The 12,551-nt window shown below is 42.7% G+C and overlaps 1 long non-coding RNA gene across 1 annotated transcript; it reads left to right on the top strand.

The window, feature by feature from the left end:
- Positions 1 to 8,241: 8,241 nt before the first annotated feature.
- Positions 8,242 to 10,083, top strand: LOC123464991. The gene is made up of 3 exons (XR_006640062.1): positions 8,242 to 8,476; positions 9,310 to 9,311; positions 9,957 to 10,083. It is a non-coding gene; the product is annotated as an uncharacterized LOC123464991 (long non-coding RNA).
- The last annotated feature ends 2,468 nt before the right edge of the window (positions 10,084 to 12,551 follow it).

Raw genomic sequence — 12,551 nt, 5'->3', positions numbered from 1 at the left:
CCTTTCTCTTCACCTCCAATTCACACAGTCAGATTAGAAGAGAAGAAAATGTCTTTATTTTTAAATATTTTTAATTTTTTTAAAAATATTGAGGTATAGTTGATTCAACTGATATGGAAAATAATACAGATATAGATATAAATATGATATATATATATATATATATATATATATAATGGCATATTACTCAGCCATTAAAAGGAAGAAAATTGGGTTATTTGTAGTAATGTGTTGTACAGAGTGAGGTAAGTCAGAAAGAGGAAAACAAGTATCATATATTAATATATGCATATAGAATGAAGAAAAATGGTACTGATGAACCTATCTGCAGAACAGAAATAGAAACACAGATGTATAAAATGGACTTGTGAACAGAGGGAAAAAAAGAAGGTAGGATGAATTGGGAGAGTAGCATTGACATACATACACTATCATGTGCAAAATAGATGGGAGGTGGAAAGTTGCTGTATAATACAGGGAGTTCAGCTCAGTGCTCTGTGATGACCTAGAGGGATAGGATGGTGTTGGGTGGGAAAGAAGCTTCAAGAGAGAGGGGATATATGTATATATATTTATGTACATTTCATTGGTGATGCCATTCAGCCGTTTTATATATATATATATACTGCTGCTAAGTTGCTTCAGTCGTGTCCGACTCTGTGCGACCCCATAGATGGCAGCCTACCAGGCTCCCCGTCCCTGGGATTCTCCAGGCAAGAACACTGGAGTGGGTTGCCATTTCCTTCTCTAGTGCAGGAAAGTGAAAAGTGAAAGTGAAGTCACTCAGTCGTGTCCGACTCTGTGCGACCCCATGGACTGCAGCCCACCAGGCTCCTCCATCCATGGGATTTTCCAGGCAAGAGTACTGGAGTGGGGTGCCATTGCCTTTATATATATATATATATATATATATATATATATATATATATATTTCATTTTGTGTACAGCAGAACCTAACACAACATTGTAAAGCAATTATGTGCTGGGCTTAGTCACTCAGTCCTGTCCTACTCTTTGCAACCCCATGGACTGTAGTTCACAAGCCTGTCTGTCCATGGGGATTCTTCAGTCAAGAATACTATAGTGTTTTGCCATGCCCTCTTGCAGGGGATCATCCCAACCCAGGGATAGAACCCAGGCTTCCCCCACTGCAGGGTAATTCTTTACCATCTGAGCCACCAGGGAAGCCAAAGCAATTATGTTTTACTACTATTGTTCAGTCACCCAGTCATGTCCACCTCTTTGCAACCCCATGGAATGCAGCATACCAGGCCTCTCTGTCCTTCACCATCTCCCAGAGTTTGCCCAAGTTCATGTACATTGCATTGGTGATGCCATACATCCATCTCATCCTCTGATGCCCTCTTCTCCTTCTGCCCTCAATCTTTCCCAGCATCAGGGACTTTTCCAGTGAGCTTTCAGTTTGCATCAGATGACCAAAATACTGGAGCTTCAGCTTCAGCATCAGTCCTAGTGAATATTCAGGGTTGATCTCCTGCAAGATTGACTGGCTTTCCTTGAGCCCAAGGGACTTTCAGGGTTCTTCTCTAGCACCACAGTTTTAAGGCATCAATTCTAGGTGATCTGCCTTCTTTACAGTCCAAATCAGTTATACTCCAATTCTTAAAAAGTAAATGACAAAGAAAAACAAAATTTGAAGTATGGTATTGGTGGTTTAGTCACGATATGTGTCTGACTATTGTGACCTCATGGTTGATTTATAAGATTAAGTTTAATTTCTGCAGTATAACAAATATTCTTCGTATTATTTTCCATTGTGAATTATCACCAGATATTGAGTATTGTTCCCTTGCTGTACAGTAGGACCTTGATGTTTATCCATCCTATATACAATTGCTTGCATCTACTATCCCAAGGTAAGGAGGGGTGACTTCGTCCAAGGTAAGGAGCAAAGGCTGTGCTTTGCTGGAACAGCCCTGAAGAGATATCCCATGTCCAAGGTAAGAGAAACCCAAGTAAGACAGTAGGTGTTGCGAGAGGGCATCAAAGGGCAGACACACTGAAACCATAATCACAGAAAACTAGCCAATCTGATCACATAGACCACAGCCTTGTCTAACTCAATGAAACTAAGCCATGCCATGTGGGGCCACCCAAGACGGACGGGTCATGGTGGAGAGGTCTGACAGAATGTGGTCCACTGCAGAAGGGAATGGCAAACCACTTCAGTATTCTTGCCTTGAGAGCCCCATGAACAGTATGAAAAGGCAAAATGATAGGATATTGAAAGAGGAACTCCCCAGGTTGGTAAGTGCCCAATATGCTACTGGAGATCAGTGGAGAAATAACTCCAGAAAGAATGAAGGGATGGAGCAAAGCAAAAACAACACCCAGCTGTGGATGTGACTGGTGATAGAAGCAAGGTTCCATGCTGTAAAGAGCAATATTGCATAGGAACCTGGAATGTTAGGTCCATGAATCAAGGCAAATTAGACATGGTCAAACAGGAGATGGCAAGAGTGAACATCGACATTCTAGGAATCAGTGAACTAAAATGGACTGGAATGGGTGAATCTAACTCAGATGACTGTTATATCTACTACTGTGGGCAGGAATCCCTTAAAAGAAATGGAGTAGCCATCATGGTCAACAAAAGAGTCGACAAGGGGTGTTGTCCCTAAATTGGTGAGGCACCATATTCTCCTAACCCTCATACTGAGGATTTCTGACCCAGAGGCCCCAAATAGTAGTTTGAAGAATCTACAGCAGTAGCAGGAATTTGAGCAACCATTTGTAACTTAAAATCCCATGTCTGGAAAAATCCCATGGAAAATCCCAGGAGTGTGGTAGGCTACAGTCCATGGGGTCGCAAAGAGTCAGATATGACTGAGCGACTTTACTTCACTTTGTAACTTAAAAGCTTTCATATGACTAGAAACAAATCCAGTTACACAGTTACAGATGCAAGGCAAAATAGTCATTAAAACAAGTTAAAATGAAAATTAAAAGTCACTTTATGTCCATAGTTAAAGTACAAAATGTTGCACCAGTCCATTTTAGGGTTGTTAGATGTCATCAGATGAAGAAGAGGCATCACATATGATTGTTGTCGAAGGTATTCGCAGACTTGGAGAAAATCTTTTCCTTAAAGTAGAGATGTCCACCACGGGAAGCCTTCCACTGGTGAAGAGGGGAGTGCTCTGCAGACCCAGCAGCTAGACCGATTGTGGAATGCAGCATAGGAGTGAGCCCAGGACAGGAAGGCATTGTCTTGAGTATCAAACGGCAGACTCAGGATTTTTGGAGTCAGCAGAAGTAGGCTCACAAAGATTATCAGCCCCATCTGAAAAGTACAAAGTCAGAACATAGAAAGTAAAGACATAAAATGAAGTTCCTTAGTTCTGGTCATGGTTCCACCTCTTAACTCAAGTGTGATGTACCCACGAATCAATTCCGGGCACTTTGACAGCTGTGGAAGAAGAAAGAATAACCTGGTAAGGGCCTTCTCAGAAGGGCTCGAGGGATGGGTCCCCAGATCCCAGTGGTTTTATGAGGACCTCGGTTCCTGGCTCAAATAGAGGCTTGCTTGACTCAGAGGCTGGGTCAGAAGTTGTCTCCCAGAATTCTGTTAATGCCTGTTGAAAAGCTGAGAGCTGAGTTACAAAACTAGTTAATTCCAAGGCTTCAGGGTCTATAAAAATGTCTGTGCGTAAGAAAGGCCTTCCATAACATTCAAAGGGGGCAGTCCCTCCTTTTTGGGCACAGTTCAATCCCTCATTAAAGCTATGGGTAGTATCTCAGGGATGGGGGAGCCTGGTGAGCTGCCGTCTATGGGGTCGCACAGAGTCGGACACGACTGAAGCGACTTAGCAGCAGCAGCAGGACTTTAATCCAATTGTCCTGCATCTCTTGAGTTAATTTGTGCAGATGTCTTTTGATAATGTCATTAGCTTTTTCAACCTTTCCTGAGGATTGGGGTCTCCAAGAACAATGTACGTGATATTCTATTCCTAGAGCTTTAGACACCCCCTGAGTTATAGCAGCTTTAAAGGCAGAGCCATTGTCACACTGAAGGCTCCGTGGCAGCCCAAACCTGGGGATAATTTCATGGATTAAAATGTTTATAACCTCCTACCACAGGGAAAAGCCTCAATCCATCCAGTAAAAGTATCTACCCAAACTTGTAAGCAAAAACTATGACTAAAATCAATTTCCCAAGTCCTCTCTAGGATACTTTCCACTTCGTTGCAATCCAGATTTTGTTAGCTTCTCAGTCTTTGGGATATTTTTTTTTTTTTTTTTTTTTTACAAACCTCAACCTTTTTATAATGTTTTTTAAAGTTTTCATTACATTTTTACCTTCAAACAAACGAGAAACCATTTGGTCAGTACTCTCTACACCCAAATGAAAACTCTGGTATAAACCTTTAAGAATTTTCCACTGAGCATTTTCAGGAATTATTAATTGTCTATCCTCGGACTGTAACCATCTTTCATCAGTAATCTTTGCTCCTCTTTTCTCATATCTTTCTAATTCTTCCTCAGTATATTGTGGTTTTTCCTGTTGCACATAACCTGTCCAGATCAAAGGCGTCTGTAGTGAAGGGGTTTCGTAAAGTACCCCTTTTCTGTCTTGATAGTCAGCCAACTGATAACCTTTGGCTACTTTACTCCCATCCCTGCTGTGCCCTTTGCAATGCATAACAGCTACTTCTTTAGGACAATATATAGCAATTCAAAGTTTCCCAATCTCTCTGAAATACTTAATAGGTTCTCCAGTTGCTGTTTTAAACTGTCTTTCTTTCCATATTGCAGCATGAGCATGTAAAGTCAAATAAGCATACTTAGAATCAGTGTAGATATTTACTCGCTGCCCTTTGCTTAACTCTAGAGCTCCGGTCAGAGCCACAAGTTCCGCTAACTGAGCACTGGTTCCCTGGGGGAGAGATTTTGCTTCTAAAGCCTGTTCAGCAGTCACCAGGGCATAACCTAATTTATGCTCTCCATCCCGAACAAAAGAACTGCCATCTGTAAATATTTCCATGTCAGGATTGTCTAATGGGGTATCCATTAGATCCTCCCAAGCTGCATATTTTAAAGTTAGATATTAGGAACAATCCTGATCAGGCGTTTCATTTTCCTTCTCAGGAAGGAAAGTGGCAGGATTTAAATTTCCACAAACTTTAAGCTTAGTTACTGGCCCTTCTAACAACAATGACTGATATTTAAGAAGCCTACTGTCTGTCATCCAAATAGTAACCTTAGAATTTAAGATTTGACTCACGTCATGAGAAGTCAGTACAGTAAGGTTTCGTCCATTAACTATTTTTAAAGCTTCAGGTGTTAATAAAGCCGCTGCCCCAATTACTCTTAGGCAGTGGGGCCACCCACGTGAAATTACATCAAATTTTCTGTTTAGATAAGCAATAGGTTACTGTTGAGGCCCTTGGGGTTATGTCAAAACTCCCAAGGCCATACCTTTTCTTTCAGTGACAAACAAATTAAATCCTGACCCTGTGGGCAAGCTCAAAGCGGGAGCTTGCAGGAGAGCAGTATCTGGAAACCAAACCAGTTTGTCGGTTTGGGCCTGCTGAGTTTCACCTATGTTTATTTAAAGGCCGGGCAAGTTCCCCATAACCTGGAATCCAAATGTGACAGTACCCTGTGATTCCCAAAAATCCTGTCAATTGTTAAGTCATAGTGTTGCAGGAAGGAGGACCCCTTCCAGGGCCCGAAACTGGGCTCTTGTCTAACACTCTGAAATAAATTGTCCGAGGAGACATATGTGCTGACAAAGCAAGAGACTTTATTGGGAAAGGGCACCGGGGTGGAGAGCAGTAGGGTAAGTGAACCCAGGAGAACTGCTCTGCCACGTGGCTTGCAGTCTTGGGTTTTATGGTGATGGGATTAGTTTCCAGGTGGTCTTTGGCCAATCACTCTAATTCAGAGTCTTTCCTGGTGGCCCACGCATCACTCAGCCAAGATGGATGCTAGTGAGAGGGATTCTGGGGAGTGGAAGGACATGTGGTGTCTCCTTTAGACCTTTCCCGAACTCTTCCAGTTGGTGGTGGCTTATTAGTTCAGTATTCCTTATCAGGATCTCCTGTTATAAAACAACTCATGCAAATGGTTACTATGGTGGCTGGCCAGGGTGGGTGGTTTCAATCAGTGTGCTTCCCCCAACAATAGGTAGGGGATGATTTAGTATAGGTTTAATTCTCTCAGGGCCTATGGCCCTAGTCCCTTCTGATATGATTAGGTCCAGATATCTAACAGATTGCTGACAAAGCTGAGCCTTTTTTCTTGATGCCTTGTAACTGCAGCCTGCCAGAAAGCTTAAGAAATCTGAGGCTTGTGAACAAGCTTCCTCTGTCTCAGCACAGAGCAAAATATCATCTATATATTGTAACACCACCACTTTAGAACTATGAAAGTTTTGTAGATCCCGTGACAAACTTTGTCCAAATAAGTGAGGACTGTCACAAAATCCCTGGGGCAAAACTGTCCAGGTTATCTGAGAAGCTGGCTGTGTAAGGTCTTCAAAGGCAAATAGACATTAACTTTCCTCCACCAAAGGCACAGAATAGAAGGCATAATTCAAATTGATTACTGAGAAATATTTGGCTCATTCAGGAATGTCAGACAATAGAGTATAAGGATTAGGCACAACGGGGTGTAAAGGAACTACCGCCTCATTTATTATTTGTAAGTTTTGAACTAGTCTCCATTTACCATTTGATTTCTTATACCCAAAATAGGAGTGTTGCAAGGACTGTTATGGGAATTAATGGTCCCTGCTCCTTTAAATTTTTGATGATGAGTTTTAACCCTTCCTTAACCTCAGGTTTCAGTGGATACTGCTTCTTATGTGGAAATAAGTGCGGGTCTTTGAGCTTGACAACTACAGGAATAGCATTTTGTGCACGACCCACAGATTTTCCATCAGCCCATACCTTAGGATTACATTTTGTTCAACTAAAGGGAGAGAAAGGGAGGGCTCCATATTCATGAAAACAGAGTTATGGACCTTGCTCAGTATATTCCTCCTCAAAAGAGGTGAGGGAGACTCTGGTATGATCGGAAACTCTTGTGAAAATAGCACAGAGTCCCAGTCACAACTTACAGAAAAAAATACCTTTTGGCTCATCCAGACAGTCCCATTACAGAAGTGGATTGTGAAGAAAGTAGGCCAGGGGCTTCAGTAAGCACAGAGTAAGTTGTCCCATTATCTAAAAGGAAATAGATGGATTGGCCCCCCACAATTATTAATACCTGGCTTTCCTCAGGTGTACTTAGGATGAGAGCTTGTGTGAGGACCCCCGGGCATCCTCAGTACTGTTTGTCTTGAGAGTCTGACCCCTGAAACCTACACCTCAGCGGGCAGTCTCTCTTCCACTGTGGTCCTTTGCAGACCGGACATGGAGCCGGGGCGGTTTAGATGCCTAAGGGCAATCCCGCTCGAGGTGCCCCTCCTTTCCACAGTAATAGCAAGCCCATCCCTTTTCACCTGGGTCCCTCTGGGCATTTTTCTTAGGCTGTTTAAGAACGGTTTTCATAGCCATTGCGAAGGCTTCAGCCTGTTCCTTTGTCTTTCTCTGCCTTTCTTTCTTTTCCTCGTAATCCCTACCAGAATAGACTGTCTGAGCCAGTTGTAACAGATTATCTAAAGACTGATTTCGTCCGTACACCCATTTTAAAAGCTTATGGAGGATATCTGGAGCTGACTGAGTGAGAAATCTATCCTTTAAGATCACTTTTCCCTCTTCACTTTCAGGATCAATCTCAGTGAATCTGTGAAGGGCTTCTCTTAGTCTATCTAGGAATTTACCAGGAGCTTCTTTCTCCTGTTTTATGTCTGCCAATTTGCCATAGTTTAAAGGCTTAGCCCACGCCTGCCTGAGTCCTTCAAGAATACATCTAACAAAATGACTCTGATCACATCTTTCTTTAACTGTGTTGTAGTCCCAGTCTGGTTCTGTAGTTGGGACTGCCTGATTTCCAGTGGGGAGGGCAGATATCTCATCCTCTCTCTTCCCTACTGATTTATTACCAAACCATTCATCTCCATGTGTCAAAACGTGTCGTTGCTTAGTCGTTTCTGACTCTTTGTGATCCCCTGGACTGTAGCCTACGAGGCTCTATTAATAGCTAACTTAGAAAGAGTGCTTGCTGTGAGTGAGTGAGTGAGGTGAGTGAAGTCTGTCAGTCGTGTCTGACATTTTGTGACCCCATGGACTGTAGCCCACCAGGCTCCTCCTTCCATGGGATTTTCCAGGCAAGAGTACTGGAGTGGGTTGCCATTTCCTTCTCCAGGGGATCTTCCTGACCCAGGGATTGAACCCGGGTCTCCTGCATTGCAGGCAGATGCTTCACCCTGTAAACCACCAGGGATTCATCTCCATAGGCAACTGCTGTTCCCAAAACTTGACTCTTTGAGTCAGGATTCAGTGTCTGTCCCAAGATATACATCACATCTTTCCAAGTAAGGTCATAAAGCAGAGTAACACCTTTAAAAGTTCTAGTATATTTTCCTGGGTCCTCTAAATAGTCACCCAGATCCTCCTTGATTCTTTGTATTTCTTGATAAGACAAAGGCTTATTAATTCTCATAGACTTATTATTTCTCCCGGTGGGTGCCTCATGAAGAGGCAACAGCTTGTGTGGCTGTTCCTCAGTCTCTCTGGCTGCTCTGTGCATACGATCCCAGGGATAGATTCAAGAAACTTGCTTTCCTTTTTCTCTTTGTCTCCTGTCCTCCATCTCATCTCTTACTTCGATGGTCTGAATTTGTACTGAAACCAAAGTAGTCTGAGGTAGTACTGAGACAGGAAATGTTTGGACCTCTACGTGGGTAGTTTGAATCTCAGTTTGGGTTTCCACTGAGACAAAGGTAACCCTTCTTGGAGGGTGGGGGGAGGGGGATTCTCTGGCTTTCAGTTTGCTCAGTTTGGAGCCCTGGATACGGGAGCAAAGTAGGAGGACAGGAGGGAGCTGAAGGTTTCACACCCAAATCTATACCCTTAGGACATAAGTCTGGCATATTTCGCAGAGAGAGAAAGGGCAACACATATACTACTTCTACCCATTTCCCTTGTTCTTTACAGAACCTGTCTAATTGTAAAACTGTATTATACCTAAGAGACCCTCCAACTGGCCACTGTTCGCTGTCCTCCAGTGGGTACCGCGGTCATGCAGTATCACATAGGAAGACCAGGTGTGTCTTTTTTAAGCCCTGGGGATCAAATCTATCCCAGTTTTTCAGGATACAGTTCAAAAGAGTGAGGCTGGAATTGTTAGCTCCCATCTGTAAGAGAGAAAAAAGCGACCAGTGCCATCTTTCTACCGGAGGCGTCCCTCCCTGCTCTAGATGGGAGTGTAGACAGACTTTACACCAAAAGCTTTTCTTTCCTGGTCGGACTTAGTCTGTCCCTTACCGATGCAGGAGTCATACTCGTCCCTCTCAGTTCTACCACCGAGATGGGGTGGGGATGTACCACGGGTAGACCTGATGGCATCCCTGACTGACGTCCAGCTCTTCACTATTAAAACCTTGCTTGCCTCTGATGCCACCCGGGGTGTAATCAGAGTAACCTTTCAGAATGCCTCCCAGGCTAAACTGCTGGGGGAAACATTCATCACCTGAGTGACTGTGCACGACCCTGAGTATTTTCCTGACCACAATAAGGCCGATACAAAAATAAAACTGAGATGTTCCTTCCAAGCGTCACCACACCAGTATAAGAGCCTCCTCTGGTCCACTAGAAGCCAGCGTTACCAAAGGGAAAAAAAAAAAAAAAAACAAAAAACAAAAAACATTGTAGTTCCAATCTGAGTAACCTTTAACCTCAGAGATGCTCTTGGAGCTAGAGCTCCATCTAGCTTCCAAACTTTCGATTCCTAGCGAGGCTAGGCGCTTCCTGACTACCAATCCAAGTTTGGTACCTAAGTAACAGTACACCGTAACAGCATAGATCACAAGTCCCATAGATCACAAGTCTATGATCCGATAGATTAAGTTAGTACTTCTAATTCCCAAGGAGTTATGAAATGGTCAAAGAGACCGAAAAGTTTGACAGAGAAAGGAGAGTTTGGTCCACACGCTTTGCACATTTCTCATCGGTTTCCCAAAGGAGACATTGGGTGCCTCTTGGCATTGGCAGGTTGGTATAAACCCCCAAGAGGTTTCTGCCATAAGCTGTATGAGGTCACCATGGAAGTGCAGAGCTGGGCTCCTTACTTGCTTCGCTCAGGGCATGTCATTCATTCACACAGGCACACCATAGAGTTAGTAAAGTACAGCAGAAAATGTGTTCGCTAGGAGAACAAAGAACTAGAGCTCCAAGCATCTTTACCTTGTCCTGAAGGATCCCGGATGAGCCTCCAAGATGAAAGGTTGTTGCTGAACGAAAAGACTTCAGGATTCTTGGCCTCCGGAGAAGAATTCAATCCGGGGCCAGAGACGAGGCTTGATCGCTCAGAGCTTTTGTGTAATAAAGTTCTATTAAAGTATAAAGGAGATAGAGAAAGCTTCTGACATAGGCATCAGAAGGGGGCAGAAAGAGTGCTGGATGTTATATAGTCACTAGCAGTCTGTTAATGAAAGAAAGGAATGTCTTAAAACTCAGAATGGCATCAGGCCCTTCATCCATAAGATGCATTTTGGGATAATCTTGGCACCAGATGATTCATCCTGGGCCATAAAATGATTGACTTGAATCTTGTAGAAGGGCAGATTACCATACAAATAGTTTCATTTACATAGATTAGGGGAACAATATATGAGTATAACATACTTGTTTGTCAAGTAGATTTTGAGCCATTAGGTGGAACCGACTTGAAGACAGAGTCTGGGGTAAATACATAGTACATTAACATAGCTTAAGACAAACATTTCCATAAGAAAAATGCATTCAAGGTTTGAGAATAGTTAACTTCAGGTGAAACCAGGTGTCATTATGGAAACACAGTATTTTAAGAGAAACCTCCTTTTAAATTTCTATGGAGAAGAAAAAAATATCCCTAGTTTGTTTCCTCCTGCTGCTTATGAGAGATAAAAATGTCTGACACTTGCAGCCTATTTCCTCCGTTTGGAGACCCCTGGCCTTCCTACCTGTTACCCTCTCAGCATGCGGTGATTCATGGAGTCGCAAAGAGTCAGACACGACTGAGTGACTGAACTAAACTGAAGTGAAGTGAAGTCACTACGTCGTGTCCGACTCTTTGCGACGCCATTGACTGTAGCCTAACAGGCTCCTCAGTCCATGTGATTTTCTAGGCAAGAATACTGGAGTGGGTTGCCATTTCCTTCTCCAGGGGATCTTCCCGACCCAGGGATCAAACCCGGGTCTCCCACGTTGTAGGCAGACGCTTTACTATTTGAGCTACCAGGGAACCCCAACTAAACTGAACTAATCCCAAACTCACAGTCCTTACCTCCTCCCCACCCTCAACCTTGGCAACCAGAAGTCTATTCTCTATATTGGTAAGCTTGTTTTTGTTTCATAGATAAGTTCATCTGTATTGTACTTTAGATTCCATATGAAAGTGATATCATATGATATTTGTCTTGTTCTTTCTGATTTACTCCACTTAGCATAATCTCTAGATTCATCCATGATGTTGTAAATGTCACAGTTTTGTTCATTTTAGTGACTGAGCAATATTCACTTGTGTGTGTATATACATATACATCAATCTTCTTTACTTATTCATCTTTTGATAGAAATTTAGGTTGTTTCTATGTCTCTACTATTGAAAACAGTGCTTCTATAGTCACAGGGGTGCTCGTATCTTTTTGAATTATAGTTTGTGTGGGTGAATGCCCAAGAGCGGAATTGTTGGATCATATGGTAACTTAATTTTTAGCTTTTTCAAATATCTTCATACTGTTGTCCATAGTTATTGTTGTTGTTCAGTCATTCACTTCTGTCTCACTCTGTGACTCCATGGACGTCAGCATGCCAGGCTTTCCTGTCCTTCACCATCTCTCAGAGCATGCTCAAACTCATGTTCACTGAGTCCACTGAGCTATCTGTGGACATGTCTTGCCAGTTTTCCTGGAGCAGAAAGTGCCTCATTTCTGCTCTACATCCTCAGGTTCTTTAGGTGGTATCAGAGGTCAGTAGCTTCAGCATGATTTAATCACAATTATTGGGCTTTCCTGATAGCTCAGTTGGTAAAGAATCTTCCTGCAATGAGGGAGACCTGGGTTTGAACCCTGGGTTGGGAAGATCCCTGGAGAAGGGAAAGGCTACCAACTCCAGTATTCTGGCCTGGAGAATTCCATGGATTGTATAGTCCCTGGTGTCACAAAGAGTCAGACAGGACTGAGCAACTTTCACTTTAATCCTTGTAGAGGTACATGGCAAGCACCCATGGCAAGTGCCAATTGGTGGTTGATAAATCATGGTGTTATCATGAACTTCAAATGAGATAGTGTATGTAAAATTCCTACATAAATATTAAAACTCTACACAAATAATAGCAAATATGAATGTTTTTATTTTACAGTTAACACTTGAAAGAAACCACTGCTTCTCTGTTCCTTTAAAATATCATTGGCATTTTTACCTCTGTAACAGTTTCTTATC

The sequence above is a fragment of the Bubalus bubalis genome, chromosome 16 (assembly GCF_019923935.1).
Source record: "Bubalus bubalis isolate 160015118507 breed Murrah chromosome 16, NDDB_SH_1, whole genome shotgun sequence".
In the NCBI taxonomy this organism is placed as follows: Eukaryota; Metazoa; Chordata; class Mammalia; order Artiodactyla; family Bovidae; genus Bubalus; species Bubalus bubalis.
This window is presented reverse-complemented; position numbering and strand designations above follow the sequence as displayed.